Below are 13,716 nucleotides of genomic sequence, written 5' to 3' on the forward strand. Positions count from 1 at the left end.
GCGTTATGGGATCGAGCCCCACGTCAGGCTCCTCTGCTGGGAGCCTGCTTCTTCCTCTCCCACTCCCCCTGCTTGTGTTCCCTCTCTCTCTGGCTGTCTCTATCTCTGTCAAATAAATAAATAAAATCTTAAAAAAAAAAAAAAAAGAGTAAACATGAACATGAACTATGCATCCAATATACCCCTAGCGAGCTAGAGTGAACCAGAAGGATTGGACGCAATGAAGTCGGAATGAAGGAAAGCGTTATGAAAGGTGAACCTTGTGAACAGAATTTCAGAGAAATAGAGGGACAACATTTAGGCTGTCATTCTAGAAAAACTAACTCAAGCTGTGGGATATCATAAAAGAAGCCAAGCAGTTAGAAAAATCTAAAGGTTTATTTTGCCTTTATTGTTGTATTTCTGTGAGCAAGTGAGATAAAGACAGTAAGATAGGTAAGTCCTATAAGCTTGCACAAAAATGTAAATTAAGAAAGAAGTGTCCACTTTATTTTGTTTGCTTGGTTTGGAAAGTCCAGAGGAAAACATGGCAGTTTGAACCCAGATGCTTCTATCCACTCCCTCATAAAACTCTACTGAAACGAGACTCAAAGGCTAAAAAGGGGGAAGAAAAACTGTAAGACAAAGGGAAAAGAACTCACAGAAGATGAGACATTCCAGCAAAATTTTGGAAGCTGGAAAGCAGATGGTCAAGTGTTAGCTGAAGCCAACCTGAAGACCCAACTCCCAAGAGTGACGAGAACCAAGATGAGCCCTTCCCAGATCCCAGGAAGGTTCAGGGAATGAGACATCAAGTTCTTCTGCCAGTGGGAGTGTAGGTGGGGATGCAGTGAAGAGAATGGGTTGAAGGTTTTACGAGGACCACTTAGACCCTCCGATCTAACCTACCAGCCTGTGTAGCTTCACCTTATGCCGAACTAAACATCTACATCCCGAACAAGGATCAGTGACATTGAAAAAGCTTCAATATGCCAGACAGAGATCAAAATAAGAAACGAAAACAATGAACTGGGAGGAAACAATATATGGAGCGGGAGAAAACTTAAAAAATCTCAGACCTCGAGTACAGAGAGGTCCTGGACAATCTTGCATTCACGGAACAAAAGCAGGGGCTCTGAGTAGGAACCCAGAGGACAAGAATCTCTTGGGAATTAGAAATATGTTAGCAAAACAATAGAAGAGTTGGAAAAGCAGATCTATCTTTTGAAGTAGTTTGGTGATCATAATTAAACTTTTTTTTTTTTTTTTTTGGCTTGAGGCATGAATTTTGAACTTTGAGAAAACATGTAATCTTGACCATTTTTTCATCAATCATCTGGTACACATTTCTGGTTGTGTACACATCTCTGAGCAAACACTGCGGACTGATTGAACATTTGCTCTAACTCATGCAAAAGGCTTCTTACTAGAAATTGATTTGTTGATTTTTAAAATGCTTCTTAGAATAAGAATCCCCATTAAATTTCATATTGGAAAAAGAAGCGATATGCGTGATTGACATCACCAGGAATGTCTGTGTGCTGCCTGTGTACCCTTTTTTACAGTCATTATATTGGACATGCCTCATTTTGAAGATATGACCTTGAGTTGTCATTGCTTTAGAAAACACGGACTGGTTAGGACATCCATTAATGTCCCAGAACAGAAGCTACAGCAGAATCCCCAAGGGAGACAGAGATTTTACTGGTCTCCGGACACAGGAATCCATTTCTCGGAGCATATGCTGAGTGTGATGAGCTGTTCAGTAAAATGAAGTTAATTTCTGTGTCGGACCAAACTAGGTGAAAGACGGAGTCACTGGATAGGAGGGAGACCGCGTATTCTTCAGAGAATATGCTGCATCGTTTCGGGTAGTGTCCCTCACATTTTTGGTCTGTTTGACAAGGCCCCTGCAGAGCCATAAAAGAGCGTAATCTGACAGCTCCACGTGGTGTCGAGGAGGCTCTCATCGTGAAATCTTTAATTCCAGGTTGTACTTCACGCAGAGCAGAAGAAGAGAGGACAGGACCTCGTTGCTACAAGCATCCTGTAAGAGGAAAAGCTTTTCCTAGTCCCCTGAGTTCTTGTAGCTGAAGTCTTAAAACAGAAGAAGTGGAATTTTCTGTCTCCCGTTTTACTTGATTATCAAAGCAGGAACAAGATAACATTTTTGTTTTATATTTATTACTAGGAGTTAATTTTGTTGAAATTTCACAGTATTTTTCTAGATGAGATTCTCTTTAAGTTAGTAATAGTTATTCCATTATTTTCCATGCAAAGCTTTTCCCCTGCTATTTACAGCATATATATATATACACACACACACACACACACACATATATATATATATATATGTTTATTTATTTATTTATTTATTCATTCATTCATTCATTTATTTATTTATTTTTAGTAGTTTCTGCACCTACTGTGGGGCTCAAACTCACAACCGGGAGTGATATCAAGAGTCGCATGCTCTTCTGGCCGAGCCAGCCAGGGCACTCCTGCCCTGATATTTTTAAACACAATATACACTGTATTGGAAGCAAAGCCCACATTTTTATTCCATTTTCCCACCCTTCCCTACCCCCACGAAGTCACAATTGCTTTGTAAGCAGAGTATTAGCCTTACAGTACTGCCAAGTGTGATAATTTGCTTGGAGATTTTTAAGCTGTTTTATTTTATTTTTTATTTATTTTTTATTTTTTAAAGATTTTATTTAATTTGAGAGAGAGCATGAGCAGGGAGAGAGGCAGAAGGAGAAGAGGGACAAGCAGACTCCCTCCCTGCTGAGTGAAGAGCCCAACGTGTGGCTGGATTCCAGGACCCTGAGATCATGACCTGAGCTGAAGTCAGATGCTTAACTGACTGAGTCACCCAGGCACCCCAAACCCTATATATTTTATGTTTTTTCCAATAAATACATACTATAATAAAGTTTAATTTATAAATTAGGCACAATAAGCAATTAACAACATAATAAAATAGAACAATTATAACAATATGTTGTAATAAATGTTATGTGAATGTGGTCTCTTCATTGACTGGACAGCTATAAACCAGCCATTTGGAAATAAAGGTCAGCCCTGAAGCTGGATGTCAGGGTCCCAATCACACCTACAGGGCAGTCAGCCTCTGTCCTATTCCCCACAGTGGCAATTCTGAACCCTTACACTTCTCTCAGGTTCCATACTCCATTACTAGTCTCATCTCCTGGAACAGAGGACTTCACCTCCTTTCTACCCCTGGGAAAAAAGGAGTCACCAGTTTCCACCATCACACTTCCTGTACACCTTACATTAGGGTGTAGCAAGAGGCAGCACTGGCACACAGCAGGTGGTCAATAAAGTAGGTGTTGAATGATAGAAAGAGCATAAGCTTTGGAATTGGGTCTAGGAGGTAAGCCCATTATCTATTCTAGGTTCCCTAGAAAATAGACCCTGAGGCAAGGCTTGCATGCTGGTCCTTTATTGGGAGGTGGGACCCTAGGCAGTAAGAGTGAGGGAAAATGAGGCAGGAAAGGATGGGAAGAAAATACTGGGGTAGGGCACCTGGTGGAGTGTGTGACTCTTGATCTCAGGGTTGTGAGTTCAAGCCCCATGTTGGGTGTAGAGAGTACTTAAGAAAGAAAAAGAAAGAAAGAATAGAAAAGAAAAAGATGAAAGAAAGAAAGAAAGAAGAGAAGAAGAAAAAAAAAGAAAGGAAAGGAAAGAAAAAAGAAAGGAAGAAAGAAAAGAAAGGGAGGGAGGGAGGGAGGAGAGAAGGAGGAAGGAACAAATGAACGAACGGAGGGGCGGGCAGCACTTGGCTGGCTCATCAGTTGTGTCTGACTCTGACTCTTGATTTTGGCTCAGGTCATGATCTCAGGGCCAGGCTTGGCCGTCATCGAGGAGTCTGCTTGAGATTCTCTCTCCTTTCTCCCTCTGCTCCTCCCCTCTCAAACAAAGAAAGGAAGAAAGGGAGGAAGTAAGAAAACAAAAGGTAGTGTGTATGGAGATCCCTGCTTTATGAAGGCACACAGGCCCCGCCGCAGGCACTCCTCTAGGAAGACTAGACGGCAGTGGTATGTTTTAGAAAATATTTCAGAAGGCGAAATGGAGAGGGACTTAATCTGCTGCCCATGGGAAGTAAACTTCCTTATTTATTTATTTATTTATTTATTTATTTATTTATTTGACAGAGAGAGAGACAGCCAGCGAGAGAGGGAACACAAGCAGGGGGAGTGGGAGAGGAAGAAGCAGGCTCCCAGCAGAGGAGCCCGATGTGGGGTTCGATCCCAGAATGCCGGGATCACGCCCTGAGCCGAAGGCAGACGCTTAACCGCTGTGCCACCCAGGCGCCCCTGGGAAGTAAACTTCTGCACCCCTGGGCAGCCGCTGGAAGAGTTCTGCTGTCTGATGATTCAGAGGAGTCTGGAAATTGTGGGAGGAGCCAGTGACTTGGGTGGCCAAGGACTCCAGGGTCAGGCAGAAAACCAGGTGAACCGAGGTGGCGTGAAAAAGGTGTTCAGTAGACCAGCTGGGAGACTTAGCCTCTCTGATGGTGAAGAAGTTATTTCACCTCTTTTTGTTCACTTTCCTTATCTTTATTTTTTTAACTTTTTTAAGATTTTATTTTTAAGTAATCTTTACCCAACATGGGGCTCAAACTTACAACCCCAAGGTCAAGAGTCGCCTGCTCTACCAATTGAATCAGCCGGGTGCCCCTCCTTATCTTTAAAATAGGGATAAGGGGCCCCTGGGTGGCTCAGCTGGTTAAATGTCCGACTCTTGATTTCGGCTCAGATCATGATCTCAGGGTCATGAGATTGAGCCCCACATCAGGCTCTGTGCTCAGATGGGAGTCTGCTTCTCTCTTCTCCCTCTCTGTCTCCCTCTGCCCCTCACCCCATCTCCCCTCATTTACTTGCTCTCTCTCTCAAATAAATCTTTTTTTTAAGGTTTTATTTATTTATTTGAGAGAAAGAGTGAGCGACAGAGAGAGAACATGAGCAGGAGGAGAGAGAGAGGGAGAAACAGGCTCCCCGCTGAGCAGGGAGCCCGATGTGGGGCTTGATCCCAGGACCTTGGGATCATGACCTGAGCTGAAGGCAGATGCTTAACTGACTGAGCCACCCAGGCGCCCCTCAAATAAATAAATCTTTAAAAATAAAGTAAAATAGGGATAATAACAGCCTTTTAGGATGAGAGTGGAAATTAAATAAAACAATGATTCTAGTAATGATAAATGACATACGGAATAGCATCTAACATTTCCTGAGCAAATACTGTGTATGCTCCGGGCATGGTGCTAAGCCCTGTACGTTAATTGCCTTATATAATCTAAACAGTAATCCTGTGAGGTAATACTTTTTTTTCATCAACAGATGAGGAAACGGAGGTTAAAAAAGGTTACACAGCTAGTGAGCAGCAGAGCCCCGATGTGAATTCCACGTGTGAGTAACTATTGAGTGTAAACACGTAATCAGTACGCTTTTTCTCGTTTGTTCATTCGTTCATTCATTCTTTCACCAAATGTTTTTGAGAACCTGTGCTGGGTCAGGTGTGTTCTGTCCGGGTGGGTGGAACACATGGATGTCAAAACCCAAACCCCTGACCTCACGGAGCTGAAATTCTAGTGGTGGGGGTGGGGAGACATGCCCTAGAGAAGGGACGTGATGAGAGAGGAACGTAGTATGTCTGAAAGCGAGTGCTTTGGAGCTCAAGCCAGGTCTGGGAGACCGGGAGTGCAGAAAGCTGGTAATTTGACCAAGGGCAGTCAGGGCAGGCCTCCCCACCAAGGAAGGGGAGGCGTGGCTGAGTCTCTGGGGAGGGTCTGCCCAGCCTGAGGAGCGGGTGCATTTAGGCTTAAGAACAAAATGTGTCTGTGACGAAGGGACAGCAAGGGGGCCGGGCTGGTTGGAGCAGAGGCAGGGAGGATGATACGATAGAGGAGTGGGAGGTTGCAGACCACACCGTCTGGGAGGTCCTCAGAGGCCATCGGAGGGGTTTAGCTTGCACTCTGGGTGATGCATGACGTGCTCTGATGCCATATAATGTAAAAACACATATTATCAAAGCATTTATTATATGACAATTGCAATCTTTTCATTGTCTTCTGTCCTCAACACAGCACTGAATCTGCTCTTGCTAAGATCATTAATAAACCCCTAACTGGCAAATGCATGTACGCTTTTAAAATCTTAGCAGCTCTCTGTTGCATTTGGCTTCGATTTGACATTTAGACAAAGCCTATTTCTTTATATTTAAGATGCTATATATAAAATGCAAACTGATCATAAGCTGCATTCCTGTGTTGAAAATTTTAAAATGTGTGATTAGAGTCAAACTGAGGAAACGTTGTGTAGCTGGAGACTGCAGATCGAAGCAGCGTTCTTGACCCCCAGATATAGCTCCTTCAAACTTCGTATTAACTGCGTGGCTTCAGGCAAATGAGTAAATATTTTCAAGTTTTATTTTTCTCATCTTCAAAGTCTTCAAACGATTATTGTGAGTGGCTTAATGTTATACCCATTGTGCAAACAAATCCAGAAAGATTGAGGAACCCACTTCATATTCCCCTTCCGAGCAAAGATAAAAATTCATCTGCACCTGTGAAAACTGGGGAGCCTAGGGATCACCAGTGCTTCCACAGACCACCATCCCAGCTCTGCAGAGGTGAGCTAAGCAGCAACAGCTCACAGGACCAGAATTCTCATTCAAAATAATTTTAGATTCACACTTAATTTACAGACAAAAGGATGCTTGGAGCCCTGAGGTCTACAACGCTAGAAAATCATGGCTATAATCATTCTAGTATGGCCTAGAAAATTTAAAACCAGATGTAACAGAAGATTAATCTTAGCTATATAGATATATGAGTATCTATAAGACTTCTAGTATTGACCACTACATCTTTCTGGTGCCTTCTTAAAATTAGTTCTTGGTGCATCCTTAAGACTGGTAAAATTTACATTAATGTAACTGGAGTAACAGATTATAAATTATGAAGGTGTTATGAATTGGGGGAAAGCAGAAATTAATGGAGAAAATGAAAGAAAAGCTGACACATAAATAAAATCAAGATCTGGTTATTTGGGGCAAAAAACAGAAAATAGATAAATCTGACCAAGATAAAAGTAAAGAGAAAATACCAATAAAAAAAAACGCTAGGGGGGCGCCTGGGTGGCACAGCGGTTAAGCGTCTGCCTTCGGCTCAGGGCGTGATCCTGGCGTTATGGGATCGAGCCCCACATCAGGCTCCTCTGCTGTGAGCCTGCTTCTTCCTCTCCCACTCCCCCTGCTTGTGTTCCCTCTCTCGCTGGCTGTCTCTATCTCTGTCGAATAAATAAATAAAATCTTTAAAAAACAAAACAAAAACGCTAGGAGTAAGAAATAAATCCCGAAAAGGGTTTTTTTCCCCCCCACAAACCTTGAGAAGATGAAAGAATATGACAGTATTACATAAAATATTAATAAATTTGAAAATATGTATCATTGAATGTAAAAATATTGAGCCTATTCTATGAATATATAAATTACCAAAGTTGTTTTAAGAAGAGGTTGAAAAATTGAATAGGTCGATAACCTTAGAAAGAACTGAACGTGTTACCAAAGATCTATTTCTTGAAAGGGTTTGAGGACGCAGTGGTTTTATAGGTTATGTGAACCTGAGCAACCTTTAAGAAACAGCTGACTCCTGTCGTTTCAATGGTTCCACATTATAAAAAGAGGTTGGAAAAGTTCCTAAAGTAAATGGTAGTCTAGAAGTTTGGTATTTGTCCAGATCTGGCATGATTAAAAATATGACAGAGAGCTCAGTTTGCACTACCCAGGTCAACAGCAGTCTTTAGGGGCACTGGGGTGGCTCAGTTGGTTAAGCGTCTGCTTTCAGCTCAGATCATGGTGTTGGGGTCCTGGGATCAAGCCCCGTAACAAGCTCCCTGCTCAGCGGGAAGCCTGCTTCTCCCTCTCCCTCTGCCCCCCACACCCGCTTGTGCTCTCTCTCTCAAATAAATCTAAAAAAAAAATTTTTTTTTTTTTAAAAAGCAGTCCTTAGCACAAGATGTGGCAGGTGATGAAGCTGACCTCCCCTGTCACGGGGGCTCTGCTTCCCTTCCTGGATCATATGCCTGCAAGAACTTCCTTTTTTGCAGAGTGGAGGGAAGGACTATATAACTCGAGCTTAAATCCTCAAATTAATATGATGGAAGTGGTATAATTTCTTTCGTCTCTCTTGCTTTCGATCTTTCTTTATTCACATTTTTTTGAAACTTGTAGACCACACTTTTTAATTTAACTTAATTTGATTTTCACACTTTGTTTTAAAAGTTATACTCCTTTTATTATTAAGCAGAATATCTATAAGCATGTTTAAGATTCACTTTTTTTTTTTTTTAAGATTTTATTTATTTGACAAAGAGGGACACAGCGAGAGAGGGAACACAAACAGGGGGAGTGGGAGAGGGAGAAGCAGGCTTTCTGCTGAGCAGGAAGCCCAATGCAGGACTCGATCCCAGGACCCTGGGATCATGACCTGAGCCAAAGGCAGATGCTTAACGACTGAGCCACCCAGGCGCCCCTAAGATTCACTTTTCTTGATCAGAGAAGGATTTCATTTCAGGTTCTAATTTCAGAAACTATGCAGTTTGTACTCCCTGCGGCAGCTTGTGATTTTTTTTTATTGTGGCAAAATACACATAACAGAAGACGTATTATTTAAATCATGTTTATTATTACTTTAATTGTGGTAAAATATGCATGACATAAGATTTAGCATCTTAACTCCTTTTAAGTGTACAGTTCAGTGGCATTAAGTTCATTCACATTGTGGTGCATCTAACACCAGGATTCATCCCCAGAACTTTTTTCATCTTGCAAAAGTATAACTCTGTATTCATTAAGCAATAACTTCCTATTCAACCCTCCCCCCAGTCCCTGGCAACCACCATCCTACCTTCTGTCTCTATGAGTTCGACTACTCTAGGTACCTCATATAAATGAAATCATGTGGTATTTCTTGTTTTGTAACTGGCTTATTTCACTTTGCATAATATCCTCAAGGTCGGTCCATGTTCTAGCAGGTGTCAGAATGTCATTCCTTTTTAAGGCTGGATAATATTCCATTGTATGTCTAGACCACAGTTTGCTTATCCATTCATCTGTCCACAAACACTTGTGTCGTTTCCACCTTGGGGCTATTGTACATAATTCTGCCATGAACCTGGGTCTACAAATATCTTTTTGAGACCCTGTTTTTAAATCTTTGGGGTGACTGTAACCATTTTTAAGTGTACGACTCTGTGGCACGAAGTACAGTCACATTCTTGGCAGCCATCACCACCATCTGTTCCAGAACTTTTTCATCTTCCTCTTGACATTTTTGAAAAGTTTTTGTTTATTTATCCGTACACCCAACGTGGGGCTCAAACTCACGACCCAAGATCAAGGTCACCTGCATCTGTGCTCCTCTGACTAAGCCATTCAGGCGCCCCCCCCCCCCGGACATTTTTAATTAACACCAATTCTAAGCAAGGCAGGTGATGCTGGAGAGAAACAATGAACAAGATAACATTGTCTCAACATCTCAAAACACTGGCAGGAAAAATTTCAAATGCTGGGGTTCGAATTCATCTTTGGGCCTGACAGTTTCTTGGCATGGAAAAATCACCTGAATCTAGTGTAGACAAACACATTCTTCAAAAGTGTGAATTGCCCTGGAGGTAATGGAAATGGCTATTTTCAGTCCTCGTCTGTGGGTTGGGTACTTTCCCATTCCCACTCCTTGAAACATTCTCTGCCCTTGGCTCCTCGACGGGATGGCTTCTCTGGAGTCCTCTTGTCGTGGCGGCCCCTGTTTTAAATGTTGAAGGGTCCCCAAGCTTCTGGGTCGGACTCTCTTTTCTGCCTGCCCACACGCTCTCCCTTGGGATCGCATTCACCCCTTCAGCTTCAAATACTGCATTTATTCCTTTGGTTTCCGAACCTACCTTTCCAGTTCAGACTGCCTACCAACCCTTTCCACCTGCATGTCCCACAGGCACATTGATCTAGAAGTGCCCTCAGTAACTGTCACCCATATCTCCAGGCATGGCACCTACACACCCGGATGCCAAGTCAGAAATAAAGGGCTCGTCCTTGGGACGCCTGGGTGGCTCAGTCAGTTCAGCATCCACCTTCAGCTCAGGTCATGGTCCCAGGGTCCTGCGATTAAGTCCCACATCGGGCTCCTTGCTCAGCAGGGAGCTTGCTTCTCCCTCTGCCTGCCGCTCCCCCTGCTTGTGCGCCCTCTCGCTCTGACAAATAAATAAAATAAAATAAAATAAAATAAAATAAAATAAAATAAAATAAAATAAATAAAATAAAGGGCTCATCCTCGATCTCTACCTTCTTCTCCCTTGGACGCAATGTCTGGTCCCCTCAATTCTATCTTCTTTATCCTTTAAACTTGTCCACTTCTCTCCACCTGTACCGCTAAGCACAGTCTGAGCCACTCTGCATTTGCCTGCTGTTGGGATAGCTTCTGAATTGGTACCCTCCTCCCACTCCCTTCTCCACACAGCAGCCTGACATTTGAAAAGCACAAACCGGATTTTAACACTCCACTGATGAGAGCCCTTCAGTGGCATTCCATTCTTCTTAGGAAAAGTCCAACTGCTTTCACATGCATTCAGAACCCAGCCTGATCTGGTTCCTGCCATCCTTTCCAGCCTCCTGTGAAACTCTGTCTCCATTCCTGTATTGGTCATTTTACATGGGGCTGAATCATGTCCTGCCGTTCAGTCCTGCCCTCTCTCCCATCCATCCTCTTTGCCAAGTCAACTTAATTCTCATTTTCAGCTTCAATGCCTCTTCCTCCAGGAAGCCTTCCTTGCCACTCCCACTTTCCCTATGTACACACTGGTTAGGTCACCCTTTATATTATTCCTGTTGCTTATGGCGTGTGGTGAAGGCATGAATTAGCAGGATGTGTGCAGGGCAAACCACGAAGTCTGCTGTTACTCGCAATGCCAAGGGCAAGGTGGCAGTAGGAACAGAAGGGAGCAGCTATGGTGGGAGGACCTGAAGGTGGAAGAGTGAAGGGCGTGGGCTTTGGGAAGAGATGGACAGTGGTTAGAATGGTGACTTAGGCACTCTCATTAGGAAAGTGATTTTATTTTTATTTATTAAAAAAAAAAAAAACTTTTTTAGGGGCACCTGGGTGGCACAGCGGTTAAGCGTCTGCCTTCAGCTCAGGGCGTGATCCCAGCGTTCTGGGATCGAGCCCCACATCAGGCTCTTCCGCTATGAGCCTGCTTCTTCCTCTCCCACTCCCCCTGCTTGTGTTCCCTCTCTCGCTGGCTGTCTCTATCTCTGTCGAATAAATAAGTAAAAATCTTAACAAAAAAAAAAAAAAAACTTTTTTAGGAAAGTGATTTTAGGCAAGTTTACTCAATTTTGCTAAACTTTAGTCTTTTCCTTCTTAGTGGGTTAATAAGCACATTATCAGTTCAATGTGAGACTTACATGAGGTAATGGTTTTGAAAGGAGGCAGGGTATTAGGACACGTGGATCGTGTTCTCAGGCCTTTTGGGGGTTCAGCGTCTGGCTTGAGGCTGGGTATGTAGATTTGGGAGCTCTCAGCATATGGGTGCAAGTTAAAATGAGGAAAAAGCTGAGATTGCCACGGAGATGCAGAGAGGTGTGTATAAGGGAGGTTGGGTCTGGCCCCTGGGGAGTCTTAGGACCCACAGGGTGGGCCCTCAGCCCCACCTGGCACACAGCAGGCACCCAACACACTCCCTATGTAGACCTGTGGGAGAAATTGCTGGCTTCTTCTCATGGAATCTTAGTCCTTTTCACTTCTTCTCCCAAATTCTGGCCTTTGGCAAAAGAAAACATTTCCCAGTAGCCCAGTGGATGGGAGCCTGGGACCTTCTTGAAGCGGTCAGTGACCCTCTGGACTGAGAGCTTATCTATGGATGGAATCCTAGCCAGGGGCAGAAGTAGGGGGAGAGCTCAAGTATCTATCATTCCTTCTGTTATTCCACTGGGAGCAGATATCCCAGGCGGGCTGTCCCTCCTAACTCAGCCAGGCCCAGGCGGCCAGGCCCCTGCTGGAGTTCAGGTGTGTTGGTGACAGGCATTGTTGTGATTTCCATTACAAAGATAAAGGGGAACACAGTTTTCACTCGTTTCTCGTATATTTTTTTCAAGATTTCACGTATTTATTTAGAGAGTGTGCATGTGCCAGCGAGTTGGGGAAGGGCAGAGGGAGAGAAAGAGCGACTCAAGTAGACTCCACATGGAGCACAGAGCCCAGGCCAACATGGGGCTCGATCTCATGACCCTGAGATCATGACCGGAGCTGAAATCAAGTCAGACGCACACCTGACTGAGCCACCCAGGCGCCCGTGTTTCTTATATTTTAAGTATGATTCAGGCTAGCCTGGCCTTGATAGACTTTGCCAGAACCTCTCTAACCCTGGTGACCACGGTCCTGGTGAAGAACCTGGGGGTCCCCCAGGTTTCTGCTGTGCTCAGCCTTAATCGAGGTGCTGGGTGAGCAGACCACCTGCCCCAGTGTCCTGCATGCAGCACTCATCACAGCAGTCACAGCGCCCAGCTGGGCTTCCCCGGTTTCACACTGACCTTCCCCCCACCCCCACCCCCACCCCCTGCATGAGCCTGCAAGGACAAGGCCCAGCTCCCACGGATGCCTGGGCCTAACTACGAAGGTGCTCCTCTGCTGGTTTTGCTCACCGACTCCCTGAAATAATCTTGGAACACCATGGATACTCTCTCCACATTTTAAACTGGACATCTAAATGTGTTTATTAGAAGTTTAAATAATTACAGAGGATGACTTTTAAAAATCAAAAGGTTGTGGGGCTCCGGGCCGGCTCAGCCAGTAGAGCACACCGCTCATCATCTCGGAGCCACGCGTTCAAGCCCCACAATGGGCATGGAGCCTCCTTTAACAAAAAAATAAATAGAACAAAAAGGTTGTACATTTTTAAAAAAGATTTTACGTATTCATTTGAGAGGGAGAGAGAAAGAGCGCATGGGCGGGGGGCAGAGGTAAAGGAACGAGCAGACTCCGGGCTGAGTAGGATGCCCATCTGGGGGCTCCATCCCAGGTACCCCAAGGTTGTACATTCTTTAAAAAGTATCTATGGAATCTTAATATATTGATGACTTAATACCCACCCTTACCCACTTAAAAATAAACTAATTAGGGGTGCCTGGTTGCTTAAGTGTCTGCCTTCGGTTCAGGTCATGACCCCAGAGTCCTGGGATCGAGCCCGGAGTCGGGCTCTCTGCTTGGCGGGGAGCCTGCTTCTCCCTCTCCCTCTGCTTGTGCTCTCTCCCTCTCACAAATAAATAAATAAAATCTTTAAATAAATAAATAATAAAAATAAGCTAATTACTTCTTTAACATTTGGAAAAATTATATTTTTCCTTTTTGTCTCTTAACATTGTATTTCGGGGCGCCTGGGTGGCTCAGTCTGTTAAGTGTCCGCCTTCGGTTCAGGTCATGATCTCAGGGTCGTGGGATCGAGCCCCACATCGGGCTCCCTGTTCAGTGGGGAGCCTGCTTCTCCCTCTCCCCTCTGCTTGTGCTTTCTTTCTCACTATGTCTCTCTCTCAAATAAACAAATAAAATCTTAAAAAAAAAAAGAATTTGAACATTGTATTCCACTTACTCCACAGATTATTATATATTTTCATGCTTGAACTATTTTATTAATATGTCTTTCATATAGAACATGTCTCTCTCAC

Source organism: Ursus americanus, chromosome 9, assembly GCF_024610735.1.
Source record: "Ursus americanus isolate L20-20 chromosome 9, mUrsAme1.1.p, whole genome shotgun sequence".
NCBI lineage: Eukaryota > Metazoa > Chordata > Mammalia > Carnivora > Ursidae > Ursus > Ursus americanus.